This window comes from Scylla paramamosain, chromosome 11 (genome assembly GCF_035594125.1).
Source record: "Scylla paramamosain isolate STU-SP2022 chromosome 11, ASM3559412v1, whole genome shotgun sequence".
NCBI classification, from domain to species: domain Eukaryota; kingdom Metazoa; phylum Arthropoda; class Malacostraca; order Decapoda; family Portunidae; genus Scylla; species Scylla paramamosain.
The window spans coordinates 19021023-19031022 of NC_087161.1; positions in this window are offsets into that span (position 1 = coordinate 19021023).

A 10000-nucleotide genomic window follows, 5' to 3' on the forward strand; every position below is an offset into this window, starting at 1 on the left:
AAGCAGGAGGGAGCATAGTGTTGATGTATTTAGCTTTGTCTTGCCAAGGGTTTGACCAGCATTCTGAATTCCGTACCCTCTCCCTCTCCCTCTCTCTCTCTCTCTCTCTCTCTCTCTCTCTCTCTCTCTCTCTCTCTCTCTCTCTCTCTCTGATCATCTATTCTCTGTCTTCCTCCTCCCTCCATCTCCCTTTCTTTGTATTAAACTGCTTATTCTTCCGTGCCCTTCGCTCTATATTATTATTATCACCACTATTATTGTTGTTGTTGTTAGCATTATTATTATTATTGTTTATATTGTTGTTGTTGTTGCTGCTGTTGTTGTTTTTGATGTTATCATTAGTAGTAGTAGTAGTAGTAGTAGTAGTAGCAGTATTGATAGTAGTAATAGTAGTAGTGATAGTAATAGTAGTAGTAGTAATAGTAGTTGTAGTAGTACTGATAGTAGTAGTAGTAGCAGCAGCAGCAAGCAGTAGTAGTTGTAGTAGTAGTAGTAGTAGTAGTAGTAGTAGTAGTAGTAGTAGTAGTAGTAGTAGTAGTAGTAGTAGTAATTTTTGTTGTTGTTGTTGTTGTTGTTGTCGTCGTCGTAGCAGTAGTAGTAGCATACTTCTCCAATATATCCTCAATTCAAGTTTTACGAATAAACACGACTCAAATATTTAGAAAGAGAAAATACCTCTCTCTCTCTCTCTCTCTCTCTCTCTCTCTCTCTCTCTCTCTCTCTCTCTCTCTCTCGCTCTCGCTCTCGCCGTGGTGTGTAAATCTCTCATTAATTGGTCCGGCGGGAGGAGGCTCGGTAACAGTCGTCGTTCTTCTCCCCCGTAAAGTATTCAGGTCAGCTCCTGCCTTCCTCTCTGAGCAGCTGGATTCTTCCCTTCCTTTACTCATGTATTTTCTTCCCGGGCTCTCACACGTGACGCTGGTAATCCCGGTGCGCGAATGGCTGATGTTGGTGCTAGTGGTGGTGGTTGTGGTGGTGGTGGTGGTGGTGGTGGTGGTGGGTGTAATGGTGATGTGTAGTGGTGGTAGTGGTGGTAGTGGATGTGTAGTGGTGGTAGTGGTGGCTGTGTGATGTAGTGTGGTGGTGGTGGTAGTGGTGGCTGTGTGATGTAGTGTGATGGTGGTGTTAGTAGTAGTAGTAGTAGTAGTAGTAGTAGTAGTAGTAGTAGTAGTAGTAGTAGTAGTAGTAGCAGCAGCAGCAGCAGCAGCAGCAGCAGCAGCAGCAGTAGTAGTAGTAGTAGTAGTAGTAGTAGTAGCAGTAGTAGTAGTAGTAGTAGTGGTAGTAGTAGTAGTAGTAATAATAATGATAGCAATAGTAGTAGTAGTAGTAGTAGTAGTAGTAGTAGTAGTAGTAGTAGTAGTAGTAATAGTAGTAGTAGTATTAGTAGTAATAGTAATAGTAACTGGTTATACGTAAAAGAAGAATATATTAAATAATATAATTTATAGAATTTTTTTTCTATAATAAGTAAACTTCATTCTCTCTCTCTCTCTCTCTCTCTCTCTCTCTCTCTCTCTCTCTCTCTCTCTCTCTCTCTCTCTCTCTCTCTCTCTCTCTCTCTCTCTCTCTCTCTGTCTCTCTCTCTCTCATCAGCATTCTGGGAGGCAGTTTCAGTATCGTGTGGGTGATTATTCAATATATGCCTCACCTCCTTGCTTCCCTTTGTTGTCCTTCCTCTCCTTCGCTCCTCCGTCCCTTGTTTGTTGTTCTTCCTTCATTGCTGCTGAGTTTTCGTCTCCTTCCCTTCATCGTTTGCTTCATCCTTTGTTTCTCTCTCCCATATTTGTTTCTTTCTCTTGAATTTTCCCTGTTTCCTTTATCTTCAGCGTTAGTTTTTTGTGTTTTTTTTTCTTTTTCTTGCACCCTATTTTGTTTGTTTGCTTTATATTTTTCCCATATTTTTTCATCTCTTCCTTCCATCTTTTATGTTTCTATTTTACTTTATCATCTGATTATTCTTTTTGATCCCATTCTTTTATTTCTTTTTTTTTATCAACGATCATCTTCCTTTTCTTTCTTCCTTTTCTTACTTTTTCCTTTCTTTTTCTTTCTTTCTTCTTTCCTTCCTGTATTCTTTTCTTTCCCTCTTCCTTTCATCTCTTCCTTCCTCCCCTGCCTCTCTCCCTCCCTGTCAGCCCTCCTTGCACCCTTGCCTTATCTCTCCCTAAATAAAAAAGAAAAATACCGTGCAGTGCAGTAGATCACTAATTGCTATCTCTTTGGCAACGAAATACGTACTTTCTGAAGCGTGGCAAACAAGGATTTAGTAGAGGCACGCGATACACTCCTTAGGACTTGAATGTTGTGTATGTCCGTTTGCCAAAAAGAGGGATGCGTCATAGGGCTTCATATGTTAACTTTGTAGGTGATATATGACCTCGTTATAAGCTTGACTGAGTGGTCCAGTGTAAGCTTAGAGTATAACGTTGGTGTCTAAAGGCAAAAGTGTTTATCGAGTAGTACAGACTTTCTCTCACCTGTACGTTGTTATAATTTTTTTCACGCTATTGTATACTTGTAGCTTTAAATGGAAGTTCTTTAATACTATATTTAGCCGTCATATGGTTATGGGATATGCTTGTGGTTGACAGTATACGTGTACTTAAGTGTATACGTGTAGTTAGTGTTGTTCATGGAGAAATTTCAAGTTTCAGTGTGCTGCAGCGGTGAACAATACACAAAATAGTTTTAAATGTAATTAGGTTAAGTTAATTTGTATTTGATAAGGTTAAGTTGGGTTACGTTCGGTTAATGTGGTTTGTGTGCAGCACGGTTTCAAGTCTCACTGTGTTGCGGTGGTGTGCAGAATACAACTTAGTGCCTCGCATAGTTAGTGTTGTGCGTAGCTCAAGATTTCTGGCACCTCTGAGGTTTGCAAGACGAGGAAGCGAGGTTACGAGTATATATATTCTAGTTGTTTCTAAAGATGTACTGACTTGGTATGAATCTTAACTTGAGTCAAAAATATGATCTCGAAGTGCGTAATGGAATACAAACTTGAAACTGACTCTGTGCTTTGTTAGTAGTGTAATGACATTCTCGTGTGTCCTTGTACAGGTGGACTTTTAAAATTTATAAATTGACCTCCTGTTATTTTATCCACCTGTTTATTCATTTAGTACAAGTGATTTTTAAGGTGCATTTTGCCGCAGTGCCTTTGTTGTGTATGTTATCATGAGTATTGTACATATCACACACTGTCTGCGCTACGTATACGAGTACTGATTTTGTTGAAGATTATTTTGTCAGTTGTTATCATAGCCTTTTGTTCATTAATATATTACTGGTGACCTCTTAAGTTATTTTAGTGCGTGTAGTGTGTATGTTATTGTGAGTACGGTAGAGAACTGGAATTATTTAAACTCAGCTCCGGTCATTTCGAGGTACACATTGTTCCTGTACATGTATTGTGTGCACCATCATCACTATTGTTATGTACTCAAAGCAAACCGCGATGTAGAATAATGTATCGTCATTCTATCCGACCTGCTATTAATACATTACTATGTACATCAATGGTAAGTGTACAATACCCATCGGTCACGTGACTTATGTTTGTGATCAGGATGCTAAAACTCGGCTATGGAATACGCAGATGAACTGCACTGAAAGTTTAACTCAAACAGCAGAAAAAAGCAGCGATCTCTATACGTAGATGAACTGCACTGAAAGGTTACCTCAAACGGTACCAAAAAAGCAGCGATCTCTATTGTGTTACCGTAGTGTTTGTGAAGCATCCGTGCCTGCCCACCAACGCTTCACTCGATCCGCGCAACCGTAATTAACTCCACGCATTTTTATCCCTCATCTCGTATTCTATCAAGTGTTCCCTCCTTCATCACCACCCTTCTGTGCCTCTCTTCCTCTTTTTCTTTCTTCCTCTCTTTTCTTGCGTCTTCCACCTAGTTGTAAATTTATCATCAGATCAGTGTGGTTTATACTACCGCTTTTTTCTCTTCTTTCTTTGTTTTTTTTTTCTTTTATTACGATCATGTATCGTTTTCCTCAATGAATTATGTACAGTACTAAAAAACGTACATTTCTTTTTATTACTAGATCGTTATTCACTCCTGCTTGTCTGCTTTTCCTCCTCCTCCTCCTCCTCCTCCTCCTCCTCCTCCTCCTCCTTCTCCTGACGCTGTGGGATTCTAATAAGTTCAATTATATTCCTATCCCACCTTCAGCAGTGTCTAAGTTATAATTTATACGCGTTATTAGATTGTGTGCGAGAGAGAGAGAGAGAGAGAGAGAGAGAGAGAGAGAGAGAGAGAGAGAGAGAGAGAGAGAGAGAGAGAGAGAGAGAGATCCTCAGAGCAGCAGGAAGGCACCAGGTAATTCGATAATAATGACACCATTTCTCCTCCTCTCGCTCTTCTTCCACTTCTTTACCTTCCTTCATCTCCTTTTCTCTCTCTCTCTCTCTCTCTCTCTCTCTCTCTCTCTCTCTCTCTCTCTCTCTCTCTCTCTCTCTCTCTCTCTCTCTCTCTCTCTCTCTCTCTCTCTCTCTCTCTCTCACTATTTCCGTCCTTTCCCACCACTTTTATTTTATTTCACACCTTTCACATCATCTATTCTCTTTCTCTTTTATCTTTCTTTCTTTGCACTCATTTGTTCATTACCTTATGTCTTTCTTCCTCTTCTTTTTCCTTTTTTCTCTCCTCGTTCGTTTTCTCCCTCTCTCTTCCTTCCCTCCGCTCACCTGGCGCACCTGTCTCCGGTTACTCACTGGTACAAGGCAACTTCCCAGCTAAGGTTATATATTTATTGTTTTTCGTCCTGCCCCTGATTTGTTGCCTTGTTTTTTTTTTTTCGTATTTGTTGTGTCCCTTCTGTTGTTTTTGTTTGTTGTTGTTGTTGTTGTTGTTTGTTGTTGTTGTTGTTGTTGTTGTTTCTTCTTGTTCTTGTTCTTTTTTTCTTCTTCTTTTTATTATTATTATTATTATTATTATTATTATTATTATTATTGGTGATGTTTCGTTATATGATTTCCCTTTTACACGATTTACCTTGTGTTTTTGTATCTCCTGGTTACCTCTCTCTCTCTCTCTCTCTCTCTCTCTCTCTCTCTCTCTCTCTCTCTCTCTCTCTCTCTCTCTCTCTCTCTCTCTCTCTCTCTCTCCTTTTTTTTTATTTCTTTATTGGTTTAATTTAAGAATCTATGTTTTTTTTTTTCTCTGAATTTTTCCTCCCAGGGATCCAACACTGACATTTCGAGAGGACAGTGATTTTTTCAGAATGTTTTTTATACTTTTATTCATGAAATTTAGATTGAAGTCAAAGGCCCTGACAGCCCAGCCTTGTTCGATTTTTTTTTCTAAATGTTTTGTTTTAATATGATGTTATCGTGTGTGTGTGTGGGTGTGTGTGTGTGTGTGTGTGTGTGTGTGTGTGTGTGTGTGTGTGTGTGTGTGTGTATGAGACAGAGTTAGATAGTGACGCTCCTCTACTTTCTGCCTCCGTACCTTCCTCCCTCCCTTTCTGCTTCCCTTCCTTCCTCCCTCACTCCGCCTCCCTTCTTGCTTCCCTCTCTCCCTCCCTTCCTGCTTCCCTCCCTCCCTCCCTTCCTGCTTCACTCCCTCCCTTCCTCCCTTCCTGCCTCGCTCCCTCCCTCTCTACCATCACCTGGTCAGTTTCCGTGACGCTGATTGGTCGCCGTAACGCAGGTGTCCCCGGCAGGTGTTTGGAATATTTGGACTCTCGCGGCGGCTGGTGGTGTCACGACGTGTCATCAGCGACATCACTCGGACACCACCACCACCGCCACCTGCCGCCGCCGCCAACACCATCTGCCGCCTCCACCACCACCACCTGCCGCTCATAACCAACACCATGTGACAATAATAAAAAAATAAACAAATAATGAACGACAACTGCCATCGACAGGGAACAAATCATGGTAAAAAATAAACAAATGCTCAGTAGCCAGCGCGAATCGGTCTGGATTATCACGGCGGCTGGAAAAATATAATGCAAAAAAGGTTATTTACGGTAATGGAGGGCTTCAGGTTCCTGACACCCCATCAGCGGGCGCGCCGTCCGTCATGACGCGAACTAAACCTGGCTCGGGCAGCGTGGCGGGCCAGTGCAAGTACCAGCCAGCCAGCCAGTCTGTCATCCCTGGGCGAAGCCTGACCATTAGTCATCGACGCAAACTGTCACTCAAGAACTTCACCTTCCTGCATTACTTAGATAATACATTCGTCTCTCGTCCTCCATTTTGCTCCTCTGTTCCTCTCATCTCACCTTCACTTCCTTCATCACTTAATATTCGTCTATCCTCATGTGTTCTACGCTTCTACTCGTATTCCTCTCCTCGCCCTTCTCACCCATCCTACCTTCTTCCTGTTCCCTCCTCTCCTTTACCTCACTCGTCTCTCCCATCTAATGGATTCCACCTTTCTCCTCTCACCTTAGACCCCCGCATCTCCATCACTCTATCACGCTATCCATCCCTCATTCTACCCCCCTCTTCCTCTTCTCCAGCTTTATCTCCATCCTTTCATCCTTCCCTCGTTCTTCCCCCCATCCATCTCTACCCCTGTCTCCCTCTCCTATTTTACACACCAACTTACCTCCATCCTTCCCTCTAGCGTCCCTCCCTCTCTCTCACATCCCTCGCCGGTAGCCTTGAGGGATGAGGGGAAGGGCCTGGCCTGCCTCTCCTCACACCGCGGCGACGCCACCTGATCTTTCGGCCTCTCAGGTGACTAATCGTGGGGGAAAGAGAGAGAGAGAGAGAGAGAGAGAGAGAGAGAGAGAGAGAGAGAGAGAGAGAGAGAGAGAGAGAGAGAGAGAGAGAGAGAGAGAGACAGCCAATATTCAGAAAATTAGAGTCAGTCCAATTGGCGTGAGGTTCGAGAAAGGCAGCGAGTTAGTGGCGCGAGGAGGGGCGGTGATAAGCCGTCCGTTATTGCTCTAATTCCGCCTCTTATCAGACGTGAGCTTCTGTAAGGACGCGAAGCTTATCTCAGCTGTACCAAGAAATCTTGCTAGGTGGATTACGTGCGTCAAGTTTATGTAGTGTTTAAAAATGAATGAGTAAATATGTGGAATTGAGAGAGTATTTGAACCAGAAGTATGATTTTGAGTATTTTTGAGCTTAAAAATACAAGTGTGTAGACTGTGTTGTATAAGTTAAAACACACACACACACACACACACACACACACACACACACACACACACACACACACACACACACACACACACACACACACACACACACACACACACACACACACACACACACACACACACACACACACACACACACACCTGCATATATAAAGGGTCACGGACGAGTATCATAACTCAACTTAATTCCCTTGTGATTGAAGGTGTTCAGGAGATTAGGTGACGTATTATTCCTGTAGATGCGCGTACCTGCCTCTGCTGACGCTGTAAGGGGACTTTTTGCGTTTATTTCTACATATTAACTTGTGGATCAAAGCGCGGTGTTCACAGTCTGTCCTTGATAATCCGTCCTTCCCAGAACATCAACACCACTCACTCACTCACTCACTCACCCACTCGCTACCACCACCACCACCAACCACCAACCACTATTCATTCACTACTACCATACCTTCACCAAAACAACACCACATTTCCACATCATCAACTAGACACGAAATACCAACACCAAACCATGCCATCACCAGAACATTCCACGAAACAGGAACCACCACATTAACCACAACACTACTCCAACACAAAATTACAAAACACCACCACTACCACCACCGCCGCCTACTACCACCACCGCCGCTTACTACCACCATACCTTAATCACGACACCACAGCAGATGGGAAATACCAACACCACACCGTCACGTCACCACAACACCCTTCAAAACAGGAATCACCACTACACAACACCACAAAACACCACTACCAGCAGCAACAACAAGCAGTACAACACTCATTCCACACTACCACCACCATCACCACCGCCGCCACCACCACCACCGCCACCACCACCATCACCACCACCGCCGCCACCACCACCGCCGCCGCCGCCGCCACGCAGCAAACCAGATGAATTCCTCGGTGACCGGCGCCAGTTAGTTCCAAATAGCCAGTGGTCTGCGGAAGCGACATTCGGACCCGTACCCGAATCTGGACCCGAAGACTGACAATCACCACACCGCTGCCACCTCCACACACATGCCAGAACGTCCCCCTCCCTCCCTCCCCTTCCCTCATTTCCCTCCCTCCCTCCCTCCCTCCCTCTTTCCCCTCACTCTCGCTTTCCTCTCTTCCCTCCCTGGCTCTCACTCACACACATCACCAATATCCCTCTCTCACTCCCTCAGATTCACTCAGAGACCCCAGCATTTTCTCCCCCTTACTCACTCTTCCTTCCTCTCTCCCTCCGTCCCCTGCCTTTCCCCGCCTCCCCCTGCCTGCGGAATCCGATGTCAGCAGTGGGAGGGAAGGACCTGACGGTGCTGGTGATAAGGGCTGGACTTGCTTGTCTGTTTCTGTGTGGCGTTTGCGATTTAGTAGATGTCACTGCAGAGGTGTGGTGGTGAATATTTTAAGGTTGAAGTAGCAGCTAGCAGCAGTAGCAGTAGTAGTAGTAGTAGTAGTAGTAGTAGTGGTGGTGGTGGTGGTGGTGGTGGTGGTAATAGTAATAGTAGTAGTAGTAGTAGTAGTAGTAGTAGTAGTAGTAGTAGTAGTAGTAGTAGTGGTGGTGATGGTGGTGGTAATAGTAATAGTAGTAGTAGTAGTAGTAGTAGTAGTAGTATAGTAGTAGTGGAAAGAGGAGGAGGAGTAGATAAGAAGTAAGTCTTGGTGTCCTTTCCACATTTTCGTCAGTTTCTTTTTCTTATCGCTGCTTTCTTCTCCTCCTCCTCCTCCTCCTCCTCCTCCTCCTCCTCCTCCTCCTCATTAGCGTCAACTCCTTTCCGGATGTGTAGTGAAGACAGCCTCCTTCAGTAATGACGTCACACCAATCCAGAGTCCTCTCATGTCACCTCTTGACGTCCCCTTCCTGCACCCCTCAATGCCCTTATCTCTCCCTTTCCCTTCCCGTCTCCCCTTCCTCTCCCCTTCTACCCATCTCCCTTCCTTTTCCCCTCTACTCTTCCTCTCTCCCCCTCTCCCTTGCTCTCTCCTTGTCTCTTTTTTCTTTCCTTACTTCCACTCTCTCCATTCGTTTGCCTTTTTATGTAACCTAATCTGGGTTTATCTGTCTATTTTTTTGTCTGTCCGTCTCTCTCTCTCTCTCTCTCTCTCTCTCTCTCTCTCTCTCTCTCTCTCTCTCTCTCTCTCTCTCTCTCTCTCTCTCTCTCTCTCTCTCTCTCTCTCTCTCTCTCTCTCTCTCTCTCTCTCTCTCTCTCTCCACATCGACCTTTTTTCCTATCTCCCTTAATTGAAGTAAGAGAAGGAATACAAAAAAGAAAGCAATAAGAGGATGAGGAGGAATGATTGAGAGGCAAGGTGAAGAAGAATGGGAAAGGGAAGGAAAGTTGATGATGGAAAAGAAAAAAGAGGAAGCAGTGAGGGGGAAAAACATCGTCCAGACAGGTCTAATAAGAAAGCTAGGGTTAGTAAGGGAAATTTCGGGTTTTCCTTATTTTTCCCCGCGTTTGTTTGTGGTCCTGTTCATCTTGTAGTAGGAGTAGTAGTAGTAGTTCAATTCAATATTCTTTATTCACACAAGATGTGTACACAAACTAAAATACATACTAAAACTAAAAGAAAGAAAAACATTTCATTTAATTATTAAAAAAAAAGACATAAATTTATACTAAATTAGACAATATCATACTGAATCCGACGTCACTCGGTGCACAAAGCATCAATCAACATCTTAGTTTCCCTTACATCTAAGATTGTGGTATCACATCTATCCCTCATCAAACACAATTCACGAATTTGTGCACCAGTCCGTGCAAGTTCGTACTGGTCACACTGCAGCTGCGTCCAAACCTTATTGATGTCTCCAATATTCATATTAAATTTGTATGAAAGATATCTTACATTACTGCCCATT